Here is a 14,260-nt window from a genome sequence, read left to right as displayed (position 1 = left end):
GCACACTGTCACCTTCACACTACGAAAGGAGGAATAGATCACATCAATACTATCATAGCAATAGTTAACTTCATAATCTACAAGAGATCACAATCATAGCCTACGCCAAGTACTACACGATGCACACATTGTCACCATTACACCGTGCAGGAGGAATAAACTACTTTAATAACATCACTAGAGTAGCACACCGATATATTGTGATACAAAACACATTGCAATCATAAAGAGATAAAAATAAGCGCTTCACTATGCCATTCATAACAGTGAATAAGTATTCTGTGAAATATAGCCTAAGAGACCCACACGGTGCACACACTTGTCACCTTTACACACGTGGGACAAGGAGTCTCCGGAGATCACATAAGTAAAATCCACTTGACTAGCATAATGACATCTAGATTACAAGCATCATCATATGAATCTCAATCATGTAAGGCAGCTCATGAGATTATTGTATTGAAGTACATAGGAGAGAGATGAACCACATAGCTACCGGTACAGCCCCGAGCCTCGATGGAGAACTACTCCCTCCTCATGGGAGAAAGAAGCGTTGATGAAGATGGCGGTGGTGTCGATGGAGGAGCCTTCCGGGGGCACTTCCCCGTCCCGGCGGCGTGCCGGAACAGAGACTCCTGTCCCCCAGATCTTGGCTTCGCGATGGCGGCGGCTCTGGAAGGTTTTCTCTGGTTTCGTTGAACGTCTCGTGGTTTTTAGGTCAGGGACCTTTATATAGGCGAAGAGGCGGAGTCGGAGGGTCGACGAGGCGACGATACACTAGGGGGGCGCGCCCCCCTAGGGCCGCGCCGGCCTGTCATCTGGGGGCCCGATGGCCCCCTCTGGCCTCTCTCGGGTGTTCTGGAAGCTTCGTCCAAAAATAGGATGCTGGGCATTGATTTCGTCCGATTCCGAGAATATTTCCTTACTAGGATTTCTGGAACCAAAAACAGCAGAAAACAGGAACTGGCCCTTCGGCATCTCGTCAATAGGTTAGTTCCGGAAAACGCATAATAATGCCATAAAGTATGCATAAAACATGTAGATATCATCAATAATGTGGCATGGAACATAAGAAATTATCGATACGTCGGAGACGTATCAGCATCCCCAAGCTTAGTTCCTGCTCGTCCCGAGCAGGTAAACGATAACAAAGATAATTTCCGGAGTGACATGCCATCATAACCTTGATCATACTATTGTAAGCATATGTAATGAATGCAGCGATCAAAACAAAGGTAATGACATGAGTAAACAAATGAATCATAAAGCAAAGACTTTTCATGAATAGTACTTTCAAGACAAGCATCAATAAGTCTTGCATAAGAGTTAACTCATAAAGCAATAAATTCATAGTAAAGGCATTGAAGCAACACAAAGGAAGATTAAGTTTCAGCGGTTGCTTTCAACTTGTAACATGTATATCTCATGGATATTGTCAATGTAAAGCAATATAACAAGTGCAATATGCAAGTATGTAGGAATCAATGCACAGTTCACACAAGTGTTTGCTTCTTGAGGTGGAGAGAGATAGGTGAACCGACTCAACATAAAAGTAAAAGAAAGGCCCTTCGCGAGAGGAAGCATTGATTGCTATATTTGTGCTAGAGCTTTGGTTTTGAAAACAAGAAACAACTTTGTCAACGGTAGTAATAAAGCATATGTATCATGTAAATTATATCTTACAAGTTGCAAGCCTCATGCATAGTATACTAATAGTGCCCGCACCTTGTCCTAATTAGCTTGGATTACCGGGATTATCGCAATACACATGTTTTAACCAAGTGTCACAAAGGGGTACCTCTATGCCGCCTGTACAAAGGTCTAAGGAGAAAGCTCGCATTTGGATTTCTCGCTTTTGATTATTCTCAACTTAGACATCCATACCGGGACAATATAGACAACAGATAATGGACTCCTCTTTAATGCATAAGCATGTAGCAACAATTAATGTTCTCATATGAGATTGAGGATATATGTCCAAAACTCGAAACTTCCACCATGATTCATGGCTTTAGTTAGCGGCCCAATGTTCTTCTCTAACAATATGCATGCTCTAACCATTAAATGAGTGGTAAATCTCCCTTACTTTAGACAAGACGAACATGCATAGCAACTCACATGATATTCAACAAAGAGTAGTTGATGGCGTCCCCAGGAACATGGTTATCGCACAACAAGCAACTTAATAAGAGATAAAGTGCATAAGTACATATTCAATACCACAATAGTTTTTAAGCTATTTGTCCCATGAGCTATATATTGCAAAGGTAAAGAATGGAAATTTTAAAGGTAGCACTCAAGCAATTTACTTTGGAATGGCGGAGAAATACCATGTAGTAGGTAGGTATGGTGGACACAAATGGCATAGTGGTTGGATCAAGGATTTTGGATGCATGAAAAGTATTCCCTCTCGATACAAGGTTTATGCTAGCAAGGTTATTTGAAACAAACACAAGGATGAACCGGTGCAGCAAAACTGACATAAAAGACACACAGTAAACATTATAAGACTCTACACCGTCTTCCTTGTTGTTCAAACTGTTTACTAGAAATTATCTAGACCTTAGAGAGACCAATTATGCAAACCAAATTTTAGCAAGCTCTATGTATTTCTTCATTAATAGGTGCAAAGTATATGATGCAAGAGCTTAAACATGAGCACAACAATTGCCAAGTATCAAATTATTCAAGACATTCTACCAATTACTACATGTAGCATTTTCCGTTTCCATCCATATAACAATTAACGAAGCAGTTTCAACCTTCGCCATGAAAATTATGAGCTAAGAACACATGTGTTCATATGAACCAGCGGAGCATGTCTCTCTCCCACACAAGAATTTATTCAAACAAAAACAAAAACAAAAGCACACAGACGCTCCAAGTAAAGTACATAAGATGTGACCGAATAAAAATATAGTTTCAAGAGAAGTGACCTGATAATGTTGTCGATGAAGAAGGGGATGCCTTGGGCATCCCCAAGCTTAGACGCTTGAGTCTTCTTGAAATATGCAGGGGTGAACCACCGGGGCATCCCCAAGCTTAGAGCTTTCACTCTCCTTGATCATATTATATCATCCTCCTCTCTTGATCCTTGAAAACTTCCTCCACACCAAACTCGAAACAAACTCATTAGAGGGTTAGTGCATAATTAAAAATTCACATGTTCAGAGGTGACACAATCATTCTTAACACTTCTGGACATTGCCCAAAGCTACTGGAGGGTAATGGAACAAAGAAATCCATCCAACACAGCGAAAGAGGCAATGCAAAATAAAAGGCAGAATCTGTCAAAACGAACGATCCGTAAAGACGAATTTTATTGAGGCACCGGACTTGCTCAAATGAAAATGCTCAAATTTAATGAAAGTTGCTTACATATCTGAGGATCACTCACGTAAATTGGCATAATTTTCTGAGTTACCTACAGAGAATTAGGCCCAGATTCGTGACAGCAAGAAATCTGTTTCTGCGCAGTAATCCAAATCTAGTATGAACCTTACCATCAAAGACTTTACTTGGCACAACAATGCGATAAAAATAATATAAGGAGAGGTTGCTACAGTAGTAACAACTTCCAAGACTCAAATACAAAATAAAAGTACTGTAGTAAAATAAACACATGGGTTATCTCCCAAGAAGTGCTTTCTTTATAGCCATTAAGATGGGCTCAGCAGTTTTAATGATGCACTCGCAAGAGATAGTATTTGAAGCAAAAGAGAGCATCAAGAGGCAAATTCAAAACACATTTAAGCCTAACATGCTTCCTATGAAAAGGAATCTTGTAAATAAACAAATTCATGAAGCATGATGCAACAAGCATAGAAAGATAAAACAAGTGTAACTTATAAAATTTCAGCATATAGAGAGGTGTTTTAGTAACATGAAAATTTCTACAACCATATTTTCCTCTCTCATAATAATATCCAGTAGCATCATGAGCAAACTCAACAATATAAGTATCACATAAAACATCTTTATTCACATGCATAAAAGTATCATTACCCTCCACATAAGCATAGTCAATTTTATTGGTAATAGTGGGAGCAAATTCAACAAAGTAGCTATCATTATTATTCTCATCATCAAATATAGGAGGCATATTGTAATCATAATCAAATTTATCCTCCATAAGAGGCGGTACTAAAAGACTACTATCATTATAATCATCATAAATAGGAGGCAAAGTATCATCAAAGTAAATTTTCTCCTCAATGCTTGGGGGACTAAAAAGATCATGCTCATCAGAACCAGCTTCCCCAAGCTTAGAACTTTCTATATCATTAGCAACAATGGTATTCAAAGTGTTCATACTAATATGTTCCATGGGATTTTTAATTTTCGCATCAAACCATCCATGTCTTAAATCAGGAAATAGAATAAGAAGCTCATTGTTGTCCATTATGCCAAACTAGTGTAAACAAGAAACAAAAAAATGCAATTGCAGGATCTAAAGGAAATAGCTTCGAACACACACACAATGGCGCCAGAAAAGTACTTTACCTGGGACCGGAGTATGAGTGCATTTTACCTTTCCTCCCCGGCAACGGCGCCAGAAAAGTGCTTGATGTCTACGGGTGCTTCTATTCTTGTAGACAGTGTTGGGCCTCCAAGAGCAGAGGTTTGTAGAACAGCAGCAAGTTTCCCTTAAGTGGATCACCCAAGGTTTATCGAACTCAGGGAGGAAGAGGTCAAAGATATCCCTCTCATGCAACCCTGCAACCACAAAGCAAGAAGTCTCTTGTGTCCCCAACACACCTAATAGGTGCACTAGTTCGGCGATGAGATAGTGAAATACAGGTGGTATGAATAAATGCGAGCAGTAGCAACGACACCAGAAAAGTGCTTTGCTGTCCAGGACTGGTGTGTTGTTGATGGTGGTAATATTGCGGACAGTAGAGATGCAGTAAAAGAGTAAACAAGCAGCGATAGCAGTATTTAGGAACAAGGCCTAGGGATCATACTTTCACTAGTGGACACTCTCAACATTGATCGCATAACATAATAAATAGATAGATGCTAGACTCTACACCCTCTTGTTGGATGATGAACACCACTAATCGTGTAGGATTACACGAACCCTCAATGCCGGAGTTAACAAGCTCCACAATATTCAATGTTCATGTTTAAATAACCTTAGAGTGCATGACAGATCAACATAACCAAACCAAGTACTAACATAGCATGCACACTGTCACCTTCACACTACGAAAGGAGGAATAGATCACATCAATACTATCATAGCAATAGTTAACTTCATAATCTACAAGAGATCACAATCATAGCCTACGCCAAGTACTACACGATGCACACACTCGTCACCATTACACCGTGCGGGAGGAATAAACTACTTTAATAACATCACTAGAGTAGCACACGGATATATTGTGATACAAAACACATTGCAATCATAAAGAGATAAAAATAAGCGCTTCACTATGCCATTCATAACAGTGAATAAGTATTCTGTGAAATATAGCCTAAGAGACCCACACGGTGCACACACTGTCACCTTTACACACGTGGGACAAGGAGTCTCCGGAGATCACATAAGTAAAATCCACTTGACTAGCATAATGACATCTAGATTACAAGCATCATCATATGAATCTCAATCATGTAAGGCAGCTCATGAGATTATTGTATTGAAGTACATAGGAGAGAGATGAACCACATAGCTACCGGTACAGCCCCGAGCCTCGATGCAGAACTACTCCCTCCTCATGGGAGAAAGCAGTGTTGATGAAGATGGCGGTGGTGTCGATGGAGGAGCCTTCCGGGGGCACTTCCCCGCCCCGGTGGCGTGCCGGAACAGAGACTCCTGTCCCCGGATCTTGGCTTCGCGATGGCGGCGGCTCCGGAAGGTTTTCTCCGGTTTCGTCGAACGTCTCGTGGTTTTTAGGTCGGGGACCTTTATATAGGCGAAGAGGCGGAGTCGGAGGGTCGACGAGGCGACGACACACTAGGGGGCGCCCCTAGGGCCGCGCCGGCTCGTCATCCGGGGGCCCGGTGGCCCCCTCCGGCCTCTCTCGGGTGTTCGGAAGCTTCGTCCAAAAATAGGATGTCTGGGCATTGATTTCGTCCGATTCCGAGAATATTTCCTTACTAGGATTTCCGGAACCAAAAACAGCAGTAAAACAGGAACCGGCCCTTCGGCATCTCGTCAATAGGTTAGTTCCGGAAAACGCATAATAATGACATAAAGTATGCATAAAACATGTAGATATCATCAATAATGTGGCATGGAACATAAGAAATTATCGATACGTCGGAGACGTATCAGCGCGCCCCACCCCTTGGCCGCGCCGCCCTGGCGTGTGGGGCCCCCTGGCTCCTCTCTGGTACTTCTTCGATGCTCTGGAACCTTCCGGGAAAAATAGGATGTTGGGCGTTGATTTCGTCCGATTCCGAGAATATTTCCTTTCTAGGATTTCTGAAACCAAAAACAGCAGAAAACAACGAATCGGCACTTCGGCATCTCGTTAATAGGTTAGTTCCGGAAAATGCATCAAAACGATATAAAGTGTGAACAAAACATGTAGGTATTGTCATAAAACTAGCATGAAACATAAGAAATTATAGATACGTTTGGGACGTATCAAGCATCCCCAAGCTTAGTTCCTACTCGCCCTCGAGTAGGTAAACGATAACAAAGATAATTTCTTAAGTGACATGCTATCATAATCTTGATCAATACAATTGTAAAGCATATGTAATGAATGCAGCGATTCAAAGCAATGGTAAAGATAATGACTAAACAATTGAATCATATAGCAAAGACTTTTAATGAATAGTACTTTCAAGACAAGCATAAATAAGACTTGCATAAGAGTTAACTCATAATGCAATAGATTCAAAGTAAAAGGTATTGAAGCAACACAAAGGATGATTAAGTTTCAGCAATTTTTTTCAACTTCAACATATATATCTCATGGATAATTGTCAACACAAAGCAATATAACAAGTGCAGTAGGTAAACATGTAAGAATCAATGCACACAGTTCACACAAGTGTTTGCTTCTAAGATAGAAAGAATAGGTAAACTGACTCAACAATAAAGTAAAAGAATGGCCCTTCGCAGAGGGAAGCAGGGATTACTATATTTGTGCTAGAGCTTTTCATTTTGAAAACAAGAAACAATTTTGTCAACGGTAGTAATAAAGCATATGTGTTATGTATAAGAAATCCTATAAGTTGCAAGCCTCATGCATAGTATACCAATAGTGCTCACACCTTGTCCTAATTAGCTTGGATTAACACTGATTATCATTGCATGGCATATGTTTCAACCAAGTGTCACAAAGGGGTACCTCTATGCCGCCTGTACAAAGGTCTAAGGAGAAAGCTCGCATTGGATTTCTCGCTTTTGATTATTCTCAACTTAGACATCCATACCGGGACAACATAGACAACATATAATGGACTCCTCTTTAATGCATAAGCATTTAACAACAATTAATATTCTCATGAGAGATTGAGGATTTAGTTGTCCAAACTGAAACTTCCACCATGAATCATGGCTTTAGTTAGCGGCCCAATGTTCTTCTCTAACAGTATGCATACTCAAACCATTTGATCATGAAAATCGCCCTTACTTCAGACAAGACGAACATGCATAGCAACTCATATGATATTCAACAAAGGTGTAAAAGTTGATGGCGTCCCTGAAACATGGTTACCGCTCAACAAGCAACTTATTAAGAAATAAGACACATAAGTACATATTCTTCACCACGATAGTTTTTAAGCTATTTGTCCCATGAGCTATATATTGCAAAGGCAAAGAATAGAAATTTTAAAGGTGGCACTCAAGTAATTTACTTTGGAATGGCAGAGAAATACCATGTGGTAGGTAGGTATGGTGGACACAATTGGCATGGTTATTGGCTCAAGGATTTGGATGCACGAGAAGAATTCCTCTCAATACAAGGCTAGGCTAGCAAGGTTGTTTGAAGCAAACTCAAGTATAAAACGGTGCAGCAAAACTCACATATGAACATATTGCAAGCATTATAAGACTTTACATCGTCTCCTTGTTGTTCAAACACCTTAACCGTGAAAATATCTAGACTCTAGAGAAACTAATCATGCAAACCAAATTTTAACAAGCTCTATGTAGTTCTTCATTAATAGGTGCAAAGCACATGATGCAAGAGCTTAAACATGATCTATATGAGCTCAACAATTGCCAAGTATCAAATTATTCAAGACATTATACCATTTACCACATGCAGCATTTTCTGTTTCCAACCATATAATAATGAACGAAGCAGTTTCAACCTTCGCCATGAACATTAAAGATAAAGCGAAGAACACATGTGTTCATATGAACCAGCGGAGCGTGTCTCTCTCCCACACAAGCACGAATTTATTCAGAGAATGAAAATAACAAAATGAAAATAAAAGCACACAGACGCTCCAAGTAAAGTACATAAGATGTGACCGAATAAAAATATAGTTTCAAGAGAAGAAACCTGATAAGTTGTCGATGAAGAAGGGGATGCCTTGGGCATCCCCAAGCTTAGATGCTTGAGTCTTCTTGAAATATGCAGGGATGAACCACAGGGGCATCCCCAAGCTTAGACTTTTCACTCTTCTTGATCATAGTATATCATCCTCCTCTCTTGACCCTTGAAAACTTCCTCCACACCAAACTCAAAACAAACTCATTTGAGGGTTAGTGCATAATCAAAAATTCACATGTTCAGAGGTGACACAATCATTCTTAACACTTCTGGACATTGCTCAAAGCTACTAGAAGGTAATGGAACAAAGAAATCCATCCAACACAGCAAAAGAGGCAATGCGAAATAAAAGGCAGAATCTGTCAAAACAGAACAGTCCGTAAAGACGAATTTTAAAGAGGCACCAGACTTGCTCAGATGAAAATGCCCAAATTGAATGAAAGTTGCGTACATATCTGAGGATCACTCACGTAAATTGGCAGATTTTTCTGAGTTACCTACAGAGAATCATACCCAAATTCGTGACAGCAAGAAATCTGTTTCTGCGCAGTAATCCAAATCTAGTATTGACTTTACTATCAAAGACTTTACTTGGCACAACAATGCAATAAAATAAAGATAAGGAGAGGTTGCTACAGTAGTAACAACTTCCAAGACACAAATATAAAAAAAAAACTGTAGTAAAATAAACACATGGGTTATCTCCCAAGAAGTGCTTTCTTTATAGCCATTAAGATGGGCTCAGCAGTTTCAATGATGCACTCCCAAGAAATAGTAGTTGAAGCAAAAGAGAGCATCAAAAGGCAAGTATGAAACAAATTTAAGCCTAACCCAGTTCCTATGAGAAGGAATCTTGTACACAAATAAATTCATGAGGAGCAAAGTGACAAGCATAGGAAGATAAAACACGAGTAACTTCAAGATTCTCAACATAGAGAGGGGAAACTTAATATTATTAAGATGCGTATAACCGTGTTTCCCTCTCTCATAATAACTTTCAGTAGCATCATTGATGAAATCCACAATATACCCATCACTTAATACATTCTTATCATGGTTCATATGCATAAAAGTATCATTAATTTTGGCATAAGAAGAGTTCTTCTCATTAATAGTAATTGGAGCAAGATTATTATCGGGAATTTGAACATGGTAAACAAGTTGCATACTAAGGGAATTGTTTTTAGCAATCCAATCATAACTATGAAAAGTTTCATAAGGATAGTTATAACCTATATCATAGCATTCTCTATAGTAATCATCAAAGATTGGAGGCATAGTGTCATCATAAGAAATAGAATAGTTATCTTTCACAGTATGTTCATCTGTGACCATACCATTGTTGTTACTAGAAGGAGATGTATCAAACATATAATGATCAGTAGCAAAAGGATTTTCAAACACCTCATCCCCAAGATTAGAGCTTTCTATATCATTATGGGAGGAAGCATGGATAGTACTGATACTATGGCAATTATTAACATCATCATTTTCAGAATTAGTTTCCCAGAGATTTCCAATATCAAAAGTAGTATGCTCTTCTAAATCATAATCACTAATATAGGTAAAGGGCATAGGAAGATCATTGTACTCAGATTCATCATCACAATAATCATTAGGAGCAACATACTTACGGTTACCTATCGTTATCTCATATACGCGGGGATATGCCGTTACCTCTTTCTTTTTATTTCCCTTCTTCTTCTTCTTCTTCTTCTTCTTCTTCTTCTTCTTCTTCTTCTTCTTCTTCTTCGTTCCCTTCTTCTTCTTCTTCTTCTTTTCCTTCTCCTCGTCACCTTCTTTAGCAGGGAGAGGCTTGATGAGGGGCTCCTCCACATAACCTGATTTGTTTCCAGAAACAATAGAAGAAACTTGGGAGGATTCCTCCTTTTCATTAATAAGTTCAAAACACACAAGTGGTCCTATCATATCTTGGCAAAGTGTCATCTTCTAAAATATTTTGTATGTAAGTATTTGTATGGCCATTATCAATGCAATAAGAAAAACACCCACGCAGGACATCATCAATATCAAGATCACTCATATGTGACAAAGAGATTTTTCTCGATAACTCTTCACACCACAAGAATAGAGTAAGTTCATCATGTTGATTAGGAGTAATTTCATCATCACAATATAAATTTGCAGCACTCATGGGGTGCGAATTATCATAAGAGGAGCATTGAAAATTAAAATGACCCACTTCATGACAAAGTTCACAAATAAAAGGATAGTTGGCACAAACTTTTTTACCAAGATCATCTAGAGCCCTAGACCACTTTCTAGTTTTTTCATTAATATGGTGGATACAATATTCATCTTTGATTTGATTAATTCCACAAGGTCTATGCATTCCACAAAAATTAACATGCTTATAGGGAATAGCATTCTTAGGAGTTTGAGCCTATTTATTGCAATCATTAACAACAATTTCATCCTTCATGCAAGCATCTTTAAAAGATTCATGATACTTATCAAAATTCTTCTTAGGTAATTCAAAATGAGAGGCAAAAGCTTTATAAAGATTTGCAACAACTTGAGAGTCAAGACCATAAGTAGCACTCATATTTCGAATTTTATCGGTATCCATAAAAGTTTCAATGCATTCATAATCATAATTTATACCCGACTCTTTACCTTTGTTGTTCTCCCATCCTTCGGTATTCCCTCGAATCCGATCAAGAAGGTCCCTTTTAACCTCTTCTTCTTTGCGTGTAAATGATCCAGAACAAGTAGTATCCAGCAAGGTTTTATCCTGAAAAGAAAGTCTTGCATAGAAATTATCAATGATGATATTACCAGGAAGCTCATGATTGGGGCATTTGAGCATTAAAGACTTCAATCCCCCCATGCTTGGGCAATACTCTCTCCATCATGAGGCCAGAAATTATATATGCGATTCCGGTCTTTGTGAATTTCACTCGGAGGATAGAATTTAGAGTAAAATAGAGGCACAATATCCTTCCAATCAAGAGAATGCCCATCCTTCAGCAGTTTGTACCAATGCACCGCTTACCGGACAACGACATAGAGAATAGTTTCTTCTTCACTTCATCCATAGAGATACCTGCACACTTGAATAACCCGCATAATTCATGCAAAAACAGTAAATGATCTCCAGGATGGACAGTTCCATCCCCTTTATAGCGGTTATCCATAACACGTTCAATAATTCTCATAGGTGTTTTATACGGAATACTTTCAGCAGGTGGAGCAGCATTAGAGTTATCGCATATGGGAGATAAAGCATTATCAGGGCAAAATATTTCTTCTAAAGCTGAGGAGCAAAAAAGATTATTTTTATATAAACTAGCATCCCCAAGCTTAGACTTCTCCATAGCATTAGCAGTAATTGCATTCATACTAATAACATTGCTACTATCATGCAAATAAGGTTCCATAGGTTTTTTTAATTTTCGCATCAAATAATTCATATCTTAACTCAGGAAATAAATTAAAAAGCTCATTGTTGTTTTCCATTATGCCTTACTAGTGTAAAACAAGAAACAAAAAGATGCAATTGCAGGATCTAAAGGAAATAGCTTCGAGCACACACACAACGGCAACAGAAAAGTACTTAGTTACCTGGGACCGGAGTATGAGTGCCTTTTACCTTTCCTCCCCGGCAACGGCGCCGTAAAAGTGCTTGATGTCTACGGGTGCTTCTATTCTTGTAGACAGTTGTTGGGCCTCCAAGAGCGAGAGGTTTGTAGAACAGCAAGCAAGTTTCCCTTAAGTGGATCACCCAAGGTTTATCGAACTCAGGGAGGAAGAGGTCAAAGATATCCCTCTCAAGCAACCCTGCAATCACGATACAAGAAGTCTCTTGTGTCCCCAACACACCTAATACACTTGTCAGATGTATAGGTGCACTAGTTCGGCGAAGAGATAGTGAAATACAATTAATATGGATGGATATGAGTGGTAGTAACAATCTGAATAAAATATGGCAGCGAGTAAACATGCAACAGAACAGTAAATAAACGGAGATTCGATGTTTGGAAACAAGGCCTAGGGATCATACTTTCACTAGTGGACACTCTCAACATTGATCACATAATAAAACCACTCTACACTCTTTTGTTGGATGATGAACACCACTAATTGCGTAGGGCTACAAGAGCACCTCAATGCCGGAGTTAACAAGCTCCACAACATTCAATGTTCATATTTAAATAACCTTAGAGTGCATGATAGACCAACACAATCACACCGAGAACTAACATAGCATGCACACCGTCACCGACAGACTATGAAAGGGGGAATAAATAGCATCAATACCATCATAGTAATAGTTAACTTCATAATCTACAAGAGATCACAATCATAAACTACGCCAAGTACTACACGATGCACACACTGTCACCATTACACCACGGAGGAGGAATAGAATACTTTAATAACATCACTAGAGTATCACATAGACAACTAGATCACAAAGAGAGAGATGAACCACATAGCTACAGCAGAGCCCTCAGCCCCGGGGGTGAATTACTCCCTCCTCATCATGGAGACAGCGATGGCGGTGAAGATGGCGGTGGAGACGGCGATGGAGATGACTCCGGGGCAATTCCCCGTCCCGGCGGCGTGCCGGAACACGAGACTTCTGTCCCCCGAATTGGAGTTTCGCGATGGCGGCGGCTCGGAAGGTTTTCTCGGGTTTCGTCAATCGTGATAGGGTTTTCGCGACGGAGACCTTAAGTAGGCGGAAGGGCAGCCTCGGAGGGGGCCCGGTGGGCCCACACACTAGGGGGCGCGCCCCACCCCTTGGCCGCGCCGCCCGGCGTGTGGGGCCCCCCTGGCTCCTCTGCGGTACTTCTTCGATGCTCTGGAACCTTCCGGGAAAAATAGGATGTTGGGCGTTGATTTCGTCCGATTCCGAGAATATTTCTTTTCTAGGATTTCTGAAACCAAAAACAGCAGAAAACAGCAACTGGCACTTCGGCATCTCGTTAATAGGTTAGTTCCGGAAAATGCATCAAAACGATATAAAGTGTGAACAAAACATGGAGGTATTGTCATAAAACTTGCATGGAACATAAGAAATTATAGATACGTTTGGGACGTATCAGACAGCATCTTCACCATCTGCCTAGCGATTCGCTATCTCCATGAGCGCTGCTATTGTTTTCGGGTTAGACCTTCCCAAGTTCTCGATTAAGTTCTGCTTCAGATCCTCGCGACAAACGCATATATTGCTCTTTCATCAGATATGTTCTCTGCCGATTTTTTTATAATGTTCCATCTCTGGATGTATGTCTTCATTGGTTCATCATACTTCTGCCTACAGGCCCTTAGCTGCTCTATTGACGCAGGTTTCTTGCACGTGGATCGAAATTTTTTCACAAACATATCTTCAAAAGTTTCCCAGCTGTCGATGGATCCTTCTGGCAGCTTTTTATCCATGACCTTGCGGCTCCGCTTAAGTGGACCTAGATGCTCTGCATGGCAGTCGCTTTGGTTCCACCCGTCAACTTCACTGTCTCCAGGTAGTCGACTAACCAGTCCTCAGGATCTTGCATACCATCGAATTATTTGTAGTTGTCAGGTAATTTAAACCCAGACGGAACCCGAGTTTTGCGAACTCGTCGAGTGAAGCAAGGAAGCCCACCCATATCTTCCTCATCTACTTCTGGTGAGTGCCGACGTTCTCTTCTTTCTTGCCTTGCTCTATCGACTCGTGCTTGTGTCGTTGTGTCTCTTGCGTCACCTGTCCTTGGAGGATCTCGCATCACCGCAGCAGGTCGAGGACTATTTCGCCTTGGGGCACCTTCAGGTGGTGTGCTTGAACTTAC

The sequence above is a fragment of the Lolium rigidum genome, chromosome 1 (assembly GCF_022539505.1).
Source record: "Lolium rigidum isolate FL_2022 chromosome 1, APGP_CSIRO_Lrig_0.1, whole genome shotgun sequence".
Taxonomy (NCBI): Eukaryota; Viridiplantae; Streptophyta; class Magnoliopsida; order Poales; family Poaceae; genus Lolium; species Lolium rigidum.
Note: the sequence above shows the minus strand (reverse complement) of the source record.